We start from the raw sequence: 11179 nt of genomic DNA, 5'->3' as shown, positions 1-11179 counted from the left end.
AGGACATTATGAAACATAATAATAACCATACCATAGGAAAATGAGAAGGAGAAGAGGAGCAAGGCATAGAAAACATGTTTGAAAAAGTAATGGGAGAAAACTTCCTTAACTTGATGAGAGAAAAAGTCATGCAAGTCCAGGAAGCACAGAGGGTCCCAATAAAGCTGAATTTCCAGGACACATCATTAGAAAATGGCAAAATTTAAAGACAAAGAGAGAATATTAAAGGCAGCAAGTTGAAATAGCTGATAACATACAAGGGAGCCCCAATTAGGGCTCCCAGCTGAATACTTCAGCCTTCAGCTGAATACTCAACAGAAACACTGTTGCGCGTGGGTCACCGGCCAGCAGTGACCACGGAACGCTGTGGATGGCTCGACGATAAACACGCGAGAAAAAACAACACATGCACAGAGACAGACTAGTTTCTGTGGGGAAGTAGGGACAGAATGGCCACCCCCCCAGTGGGGAGCACGCTGATTTATCATCCATACCTGCTTTTATTAGGCTCATTTTGCATAATAATTCAGGTAAAGTACAGTACTCATTAGGGGAAGTAAGGAACTACAGAAAACAAAGAACTCTGCTGGTCTATTGAGTTGGGGGTCAAAGAGCTGTAAGACTGAGGAACAAACTAACTTCCTCCTAAGACCCTTCTCATTCAACTGAGAGCATTCTAAACAAAGAAGGTTTCACAGTAATTTACATGTTCTTTCTTAGGCCTGATCACCCCGGGAAATCTGCACTTCTCAGTACCGAGCTGTACCACCCTGTCATTGTTTCAGGCTTAGGTGGAGCAAGGGAACTAGGTAACCAAGAGATAAGGAGATTTTCTCCCAGACGATGAGAACTCAGGCTATGTCAAAGCCGAGGAGCGAGGGTCCATCACCCCCTTTTGCTGCAGCCCCCCAAGTCCTTCTTTTGGGGAGGCCTCCCAAAGTGATCGTGCCTAGCTTAGGTCGTTCCCCCCATGGGGAATCTTACCCGTCTTTGGCTAACCGACCAAGCTTTTTGGGGTTCAGTTATGAATAAAGCAGCAGAAGCAGCATTCCTGCCAGGAAGACAAGCTTTTGTCTCCTTGCTGGCTCACGGTTCCAAGGGCGTTCCCTTAGCCTTAGCTAGGCGGGGTTTTCAGCTTCTGATACCAGTCAGGGCGGTTCCCAACAAAACACTACAAGCCAGAAGGAAATGGCTTGTAAGAAATATTCCAAGTAATGAAAAGAAAAGGACTACTCTATCCAGCAAAATTTTTATTTAAAATAGAAGGTGAAATAAGGAGCTTGCAAGAAAAAAAAAAAAGGTTAAAAACACACATCTCCACCAAACCAGCATTATAAGAAATGCTAAAGATACTGTTTTAAGAAGATGAAGAATGAGAGGGGCGGGGGGGGGGGGAGAACACAGGACAAAGGTGAAAAAGACAACGAATAAATACCTATCAATAATAACCTTAAGTGTAAATCAATTAAATGTCCCAAAGAAAAGACATAGGGTTGCTGAATGGATAAGAAAACATAACCTGCATATCTGCAGTCTACAAGAGACTCACCTCAAAACAAAAGATATACAAAGACTGAAAGTGAAGGGGTGGAAAAACATTAGAAAGAAACGGACATGGAAAAAGGCTGGTATAGCAATACTTATATTGGACAAAATAGATTTCAAAACAAAGCGATAAAAAAAGACAAAGAACGACACTACATAGTACTTAAGGGAATAATCCATCAGAAGATATAACCCTTGTAAACATATGTGCACCCAACACAGAAACATTTAAATACATCAGGAAAATCTTAGAGGACCTAAAGCAAGATATCGATAGTAACACACTGATAATAGGGGATTTTAACATCTCATTGTCAACAATTACAAAGGAACAACAAAAAAACAAAGCCCAGAACAAACAGAAGGAAGGAGACAATCAAGATCAGAGAAGAATTAAATGACATAGAGATTAAAAGAACAATTCAAAGATCAGTAAATCTAGGAGATGATTCTTTGAAAAGATAAGCAAAATTAACAAGCCCTAACCAGACTCATCAAGAAGAAAAGAGAGATGACCCAAATAAATAAAATCAGATATGAAACAGAAGAAATTACAACCGATACCACAGAAACACAAGGATTATAAGAAATTACTATGAACAGGTATATGCCAAAAAGCTCAAAAACCTGGGAAAATGGACAATTTCCAGAAACACATAATATTCCAAAAAACTGTATCATGAAGAAGCAGAAAGTCTGAATAAACCAATAATAATTAATGAAACTGAAAAGGTAATCAAAACACTACCAGCACCCTAAAGCCCTGGACAGGATGGCTTCACAGCTGAATTTTACCAAACATTTAAAGAAGAGCTAACCCCTATCCTTCTAAAACTATTCTAAAAAATTCAAGAAGAGTGAAGATTCTAAAGCTCTTTTTATGAGACCACTATTACCATAACTCCAAAACCAGGTAAAGACACAACAAAGAAAGAAAACTACAGGCCAATATCACTGATGAACATAGATGCTACAATCCTCAACAAAATATTGTCAAATCAGATCCAGCAATACATCAAAAAGAGCATACACCATGATCGAGTGGGATTCACCTCAGGTATGCAAGGAAGGGATAATATTCACAAGTCAATAAACATAATACACTGCATAAACAAAAGGAAAGGCAAAGTCACATGATCATATCAACAGATGCTGAAAAAGCATTTGATAAGGTACAGCACTCATCTGTGATACAAACTGTCAGCAAAATGGAAATAGAAGGAGCATACCTCAACATAATAAAGGACATATACAAGAAACCTATAGCCAACATCATACTCAGTGGGCAAAAATTAAAAAACTTCCCTTTAAGATCAGGAAGAAGATAAGGGTGTCCAATTTCACCACTTTTATTCAATGTAGTGTTGGAAGTTCTAGCCACAGACATCAGACAGGGAAAAGAAAAAAAAAAGGCACCTGAGTAAGAAATGAGTAAGTAAAATGGTCATTGTTTGCAGATGACATGATCGTGTACATAGAAAACTCTATAGGCTCCACCAAAACAAACTATTCAACTGAATAATTGAATTTGGCAAAATAGCAGGATACAAAGTCAATATTCACAAATCGAAGGTATTTTTTGTATATCAACGATGAAATGCCAGAAAGAGAAACTAGGAAAAATAATCCCATTTACTATAACAACAAGAAAACATGTACCTAGGAATAAACTTAACCAAGGAAATAAAAGACCTGTACTCAGAAAACTACAGAACACTGAAGAAAGAAATTAAGGAAGACACAAATAAATGGAATCATATATGTGTTCATGGATTGGAAAAATTAACATAATTGAAATGTCCATACTCCCCTAAGCAATGTATAGATTCAACACAACCCCTATTGAAATACCAATGACACATTTCACCAATATAGAAGAAACATTTCTAAAATTTATATGGAAACATAAATGACCCCCCAATAGGTGCAAAAATTTTGAGAAAGAGCAAAGTAGGAGGGATCACAATACCTGACATCAAACTATAATACAAGGCCACTATAATCAAAATAGTCTGATACTGGCATAAAAATAGACATATAGAATAATGGAACTAAACAGAGAGCCCAGAAATAAACCCATATTTGTATGGTCAATTAATATTCAACAAAGGGGGAAGAACCACAATATGGAGTAGCCTCTTCAGCAAATGGTGTTGGAGGATCTGGACAGCTACATGCAAAAAAAAAACAAAACTTAAAGTGGACCACCAACTTACACCATATACTAAAATAAAATCAAGCTGGATAAAATACTTAAATATAAATACAGACACCATAAAAGTTCTAGCAGAGAATATAGGCAAGAAAATTTCAGATATCCATGCAGCAATATTTTCTTCAATAAATTCCCTAGAGCAAGGAATGTAAAGAATAAACAAATGGGACTACATCAGATTAAAAAGCTTCTGCATGACTAAAGAAAAAATAGTCAGCCCTGACTGGTGTGTTTCTGTGGATTGAATGGCAACCTATGAAGCAAAAGGTTGCTTGTCCAATCCCCAGCCAGGGCACAAGCCTGGGTTGTGGGCCAGGTCCCTGGTGCAGGGTGTGTGAGAGTCAACCACTCATTGCTGTTTCTATCCCTCTCTTTTTCCTTCCCCTCCCCTCTAAAAAATAAATAAATGAAATCTTTTTAAAAAGAAAAAGAATTCATCATCAAAATGAAAAAATGTACTTGCCAATGATACCTCAGACAAGGGTTTAATCTCCAAAATTTATAAAGAACTCACATGACTCCACACTAGGAGGACCAACAATCCAACTAAAAAATGGGCAAAGGACTTGAAGAGACACTTCTCCAAGGAGGACATACAGAGGGCCCAGAGACATATGAAAGGATGCTCAGCATCACTAGCCATTAGAAAGATGCAAATTAAAACCACTATGAGATACCACTTCACACCACCAGGCAGCGTAGCCATCATAACCAAATCAACAAACAAGTGCTGGCAAGGTTGTGAACGAAAGGGAATCTAATATACTGTTGGTGGGAATGCAGACTCATGCAGTCACTGTGGAAGACAATATGGAATTTCCTCAAAAAACTAAATATGGGACTGCCTTTTAACCTAGTAATTCTACTGCTAGGATTATATTATAATAATCCTGAAACACCAATTCAAAAGAACCTATGCACCCTATGTTCAAAGCAGCACTATTTTACAATACCCAAGTGCTGGAAACAGCCTAAGTATCTCCTAGTAAATGAGTGGATCAAAAAACTGTGGTATATTTACACAATGGAATACTACAAAGCAGAAAGAAAGAAGGAATTCCTACCCTTCACGACAGCATGGATGGAACTGGGGAGTATTATGCTAAGTGAAATAAGCTAGGCTGTGAAAGACAAATACCATATGATCTCAGCTATAAAAGGAACCTAATGAATGTTCAAAACAAAGAGCACAATAGAACCAGACTCATAGAAACAAGGGACAGACTGACAGTGACTAGAGGGGAGGTGGGAATAGGAGAAGGGGGAAAAGCAGGGGAAGGATCTAGTCAAGGAACATGTATGGATGCCCCATGGATATAGACAACAGGGTGGGGATTGACTTTGGGGTCGGGGGGGCAGAGCCTGGGAGAGCAATGGAAGAAAATTTAGGACAACTCTAATAGCACAACATTAAAAGTACAAAATTTAAAGAGGAACTGTGGACACAACAGACACCAACAGGAAGATGACAGAGATACTGGAATTATCTGGCATGGATTTTAAACTACCAAAGCTCATCTAGGATGAATAGTTTGATAACTATTAAAGTAATTAAATACTTAATTTAAATCTTTAGAAATCTTTAGGCCTTTATTTGGGTTCTCAGAGACATAGAAATAATAAGCTATCAAAGGTTTATAATAAGGAGATGGCTCACATGAGTATGGGGCTGAGAAGTCTTATGATCTGTCACCTATAAACTGGAGAACCAGGGAAGCCCATGGTCTAATTCAATTTCAGTCCAATATCCTGAAATCCAGAGGAGGCAATGATGTAAATCCCAGATTGAATGTAGGACAAAGTGAGATGAGATATCCTAGCATAAGTAATGAGTCCTTTTTTTGTTTGTTTTAATTTGGTCTGATGGGGAGGGCAACCTACTTCACCAAGTCCACTGATTCAGATGCTAGTCCCATTTGGAAACACCCTCACAGACACATACTGAAATAATGTTTAACAAGATATCAAGTTGACCCATAAATTTAACTATTACAAATCCAACCCTTGTCAACTCAGTACTCATACTTAATCTTCAAATAAAAACAATTACAAGGTCATAATTTCAGCTGTAATACAACTATCTTGTGTACAATAAAAAATTCACTAACCCTTTCTCCAGAAGAGGATGCAAAGTCCTTGGGTGATATTTACTCTTCTTCCAGATACCCTGTACCATAAATACTGTGACATAAAATTAACAATACTTAAATACTCTAATGTAGTCATACTTTAATACTATGATATACAGTTACATAAGAAAATAAGGGAGGGAAATATACAGAGATGAACACACATACACACACAAGTTTATTACAACATAAGGAGGAATGCTGATGACAATTACATTTCTCATTTCTGTAACTGGTCCTGTGATTATGGTTCTTAACCTGGTGGAGTGATACAATTTTTTATTCCTGAAGGGTCTGGGTCATTAGCAATCCTGCCAGGATTGGGTTGTTGTTTTCCACTGATCTTAACCAAAGGGTAGTAGCAATACTGAGACATCCTAAGGGATGTCCTGTATTCCAGATCTTCATTGTGAAGTAGCAGTCCAATTTTCCCCTAGTAATTAAGATTAATAATCCTACCCATTACTATAACTCTTCTTTGCTTGTTGATTTAAAGGCATGAGGAAGCTGAAGTGGCTGGGTGAGTCTTAACTTCCAATTTACCAAAATAATTATTGTCTCCTGGTGGAAGCATTATTTCCTCCGGATCTAAGACCTATAGGCAAGCAGGAAATTAAGACATGGAAACAGCAAGAAAAAATTTTGCTAGTAGGTCACAGCAGGTAAGAGTGATGATACCATTCCCATTTCCACCTGTCAAAGAAAACCCAGTTCTTCTTACTGTGTGTTTCTTCCCTGTGTCTCCTTTACTACTCACAAATACTACTGCACTTCTGATACTTCCAGTCACCAAATATGTGTTGTTTTATTCCCCCCACAACAAGCAATTCTCTGCTATACCAGCTAGCTACTACAATTTAATTTAATTCTAACACTATCTGCCTGGAGATAGATACCATAGGTTAAGGGTTAAGTCTCACAAGACTACTCTTCACTTCGGGTGCTAATGACAAGTCCCCAGGTTACCCACAATTTCTGTCCAATTTGGCTACATATCAGAGGTTCCTGTGACCCATCCTCAGGTTCAATTAATTTGCTAGAGCAACTCACAGAACTCAGAGCAACACCTACATTTACCAGTTTATTAAAGAATATGATAATGATACAGATAAACAGCCAGAGGAAGAAATACTTATAAAGTGAGGTCTGGATGGGTCACAAGAGCTTCAAGAGCTCTTGAAGCACAAGAGCTTCTGTTCTTGTGGAGTTGGATGTGTTTACCAACCTGGAAGCTCTCCAAACCCTGTACATTTGAGGTTTCTATGTGGGCTTCATCATGCAGGCATGATGGATTATTAACTCAATGTCCAGCTCTTCTCTTTTCTCAAGAGAAGGTGGGGAGTGCTGAAAATCCCTAGCTTTTATTCATGACTTGGTCCTTCTAGTGACCAGCTCTCATCCAAGAGCCCATTCAGAACTGCTCATTAGAACAAAAGATACTTTAATCATCCAGGAAAGTATAAGGGTTTCAAGAGCCCTATGTCAGGAACAAGGTCACAGATTAAATATTAGAATGTGATGCCCCTAGTGTTCTAATCACTCAGAAAATTACAAGCATTTTAGCTCTGTGTCAGGAAATGGGGGCACAGACATATAAACATACATATATTTCAGTGTTATTTTACACCACCCTTTGACTCCTGTATCCATGGCTATTGGAGAAGCAACCATATAATTTGGATGCTGATTCAGATTATATACAGAATTCTAGAGAATCTCGCCTCAGCCTTTAAAATATTGCCCCCCTAGATGGTACTGTAACAGAGTCCTCAAAAGGTCATTCCACCAGTCTATCAAGACAACTGATTCAGGACGGTGAGGAACATGGTAAAATGTGATATTGATGAGCATGGAGCCATTGCTGCTCTTCTTTTTCTGTGGACTTACTTGATTAGAAGCAATGCAGTGTGGAATACCATGACAGTAGATGAGGCAAAATTCATGGATAGTAGTTGCAGCAGAAGCATGGCATGAAATGAAGGCAAATCCATATCCATAGGAAGTTTCTATTCTAATAAGGACAAAAAGCTTCCCCTTCCATAATAAAAAGTGGTCCAATGTAATCAACTTGCAATGAGGTATCTGGCTGAATACTCCCAAGAATGGTGCCATATTGGGAGGCGGGGTGGTTTCAGTGTTGGTCTTTGCTGCTGTTCTATTGAAGACTTAACAATGGCCATTTGTAAGTCAGCCCTGGCGTGTGAAAGTTCACGTTGCTGATCCCATGCATAATCTTTATCCCTGCCACCATGGCCATATTGTTCATGAGTCCATTGGATGATGACAGGGGTGGCTAGGGAAATATTTTCAGAGAAATAAAAAAGGAAGTCAGACAGAAATTACAATATATTCACACAAAGTTACACCCAGTATGCAGGCCTCTCTTTCCACCTCTGCCACCTGAGACAATAAGATCAAACCGTCCTCTTACTCCTCCTCAGGCTAATCAACACAAAGAACAAGGATGAAAATCTTTATGTGATGATCCACTTCCACTTAATAGTAAATAATGGTCACACTGTAGTTAATAAACTCATCTGTTATGTGTCTTTAAAAATCTAGTAACTGCATGACAATAACCATATGAGACATTTTAAACCATATTTTTAATTACAGTTCATATATATTATTTTAGCTCCAGGTGCACAATGTAGTAATTAGACTTTATATAACTTATAAACTGATTACCCCAATAAATCTAGTACCCACGACACCATAGTTACTACAATATTATTGACTAAATCCCCATGCTGTACCTTATATCCTCATGGCTATTTTTATAACTTGCAATTTTCACAACTTAATCCCTTCTCCTTTTTTCATCAATGTCTCCAAACCTCCTCACATCTGGCAACTATCAAAATGTCTCAGTATCTCTGAGTTTCTGATTTTTGTTTTTTAGATTCCATGTATAAGTATAATCAAATGGGATTTTTCTTTCTCTGACCCATTTCACTTAGTAAAATACCCTGTAGGTCCATCCATATGGTTGGAGATGCAAAATTTCATTCTTTTTCATGGCTGAGTAATATTTTATGGCATATATGTTACCACTTGTTCTTTATTCATTAATGGACACTTCGGTTGCTTCCATGTCTTGGTCCAATGTAAACAATGCTGCAATATACAATGTAAACAATGCTGCAATAAACATAGGGAGAGATATCTTTTCAAATGAGGGTTTTGGATTTTTTTGAATACCCAGAAGTGGAATTCCTGGGTCCTCCTTAGTTGCTTATTATAACCTTTATTGTTTTTTTTTCCTTTATTTTTTTTCTTAACATTGATTGGTTGCCTTCTGCATGTGCCCGGACTGAGGATCAAACCTGAAACCCAGACATGGGCCCTGACCAGGAATTGAACCAGCAACCTTTCAGTGTATGAAATGACACTCTAACCAACTGAGCCACACACACCAGGACAGCCTTTGTTTTAAAGTCTGTTTTGTCTGATATAATTACTACCACCCCAGCTTTTATTTTGTTTCCATTTGCATGAAATATCTTTTCTCATCTGTTTACTTTTATTACGTGTCTTTCTATCTGAGCTGGGTCTCTTGTAGGTAGCATATGTATGGATCTTGCTTTCTTACCTATTTGGCCACCCTATGGTTTGTGTGTGTGTGTGTGTGTGTGTGTGTGTGTGTGTGTGTGTGTGTGTTTTACTGGAGCATTTAATCCAGTTATATTTTAAGTAATTATTTATAGGTATGTAGTTATTGCCATTTTGCTATTCATATTTTTAACTTTTTCCCTTTTAAGTCATTTTAACAAATTCTTGTTAACATTGCTTTGGTAGTGATCAACTCCTTTGGCTTTTTCTTGACTGGGAAGCTCTTTATCTCTCCTTTGATTCTAAATGATAGCCTTGCTGGGTAGTCTTGGTTGCAGGTCCTCTCTTTTCATTACTTTGAACATTTCATGCCAGTCCTTTCTAACAGCAAAGTTTCAGTGGAGAAACTAGCTGACAGTTTCATGGAAATTCCCTTGGAGGTAACAAATTGCTTTTTCCCCCTGTTAAGATTCTCTTAAATATTTGGCATTTAATAAGTGTCTTGGTTTGGGCCTTTGAATTTATCTTCTGTGGGATTCACAGCACTTCCTCAACTTGTATGCCTATTTCCTTTGCCAGATAAGGGCAGTTTTCCATTATTATTTCAAGTAGATTTTAAATTCCTTGATTCCTCCTGTTGTTCTGAAATCTGTATGATATAAATGTTAGTATACTTGTTATTGTTCCAGAGGCCCCTTAAACTATTCTCATTTTTTTTCTTTTGCTGTTTCAATGGGGTGTTTTCTGCTACCATTGTCTTTCAAATCACTGGTAAATTCTCTGCTTTATGTAATCTGAGAGTGCCTTTAGTGTATTCTTCATTTGCAACTAATTAAAAAATATTTTCTATCTTCATTTTTGTTTCTTATGTCTTTGTTAAAGTTTTCACTGAGTTCTCCTATTCTTCCTCTAAGTTCAGTTTAGTATTCTGAACTGTGCATTTGGTAGATTGCATGTCTCCATTTTGTTTAGTCTTTTTTTCCTGGCGTTTAATTCTTTCACTTTGAATTCTTTCCCCTTATTTTGTCTGACTCTCTGTTTGTTCTTATGTTGTCAGGTAGAGCAGTTACCTCTCCCAGTCTTGGTAGAGTAGCCTTACGTAGTGGGTGTTCTGTAGAGTCCAGTGGCAGTCTCCCTGGTCACCCGAGTTGAGTGCTCCAGGTGTGTCTTTTGTGTGGGTTTTGTGTGCCTTCCTGTGGTAATTGAACCATTATTGTTGTTGGCATGTAAATGGGAGAGATTGACTCTCAGGAAGATTGGCCATGAGAACTGGTGATGACAATAGCAGAGGATCTGTTGTGCAGGGACTGACCCCATGAAGCAGTATTCACTTATCGTGGTTCTGGTCCTACTGTCATTTGTGGAGGTGGCTGAGTGGTTTCTGCTGTAGTCTGAAACTGGCCACCAAGTGTGTTGACTCTGGGACCTCTTGGGACTGGCTCTGTCTCCATTGTGATCAACTCCAGGACAATATCAGCTGTTGCCCTAGGGCCATCTCATATGAGCTATAAAGTGATTAGCAGATGTTGCCACTTGTGCTGAACTTGCCAGTGCCTGAGAGAGGTTAACCTGCAAACTTAAACTAACTGTCACAGTTCCAGGTTTGGGGCCACTTAGCAAGAGGTGTTGGGCATAAACCTATGCATTTTTATAGAGTTCCAAAGCATGAGCCAAGACTGGCCAGTTGTATGGCAAAACCACTGGAAGTGTGGTCTCACAAGTTTGGTGGGATGGAGTC

Source organism: Phyllostomus hastatus, unplaced genomic scaffold (genome assembly GCF_019186645.2).
Source record: "Phyllostomus hastatus isolate PE091 unplaced genomic scaffold, TTU_PhHast_1.1 phas_contig_5, whole genome shotgun sequence".
Classification (NCBI taxonomy): domain Eukaryota; kingdom Metazoa; phylum Chordata; class Mammalia; order Chiroptera; family Phyllostomidae; genus Phyllostomus; species Phyllostomus hastatus.
Note: the sequence above shows the minus strand (reverse complement) of the source record.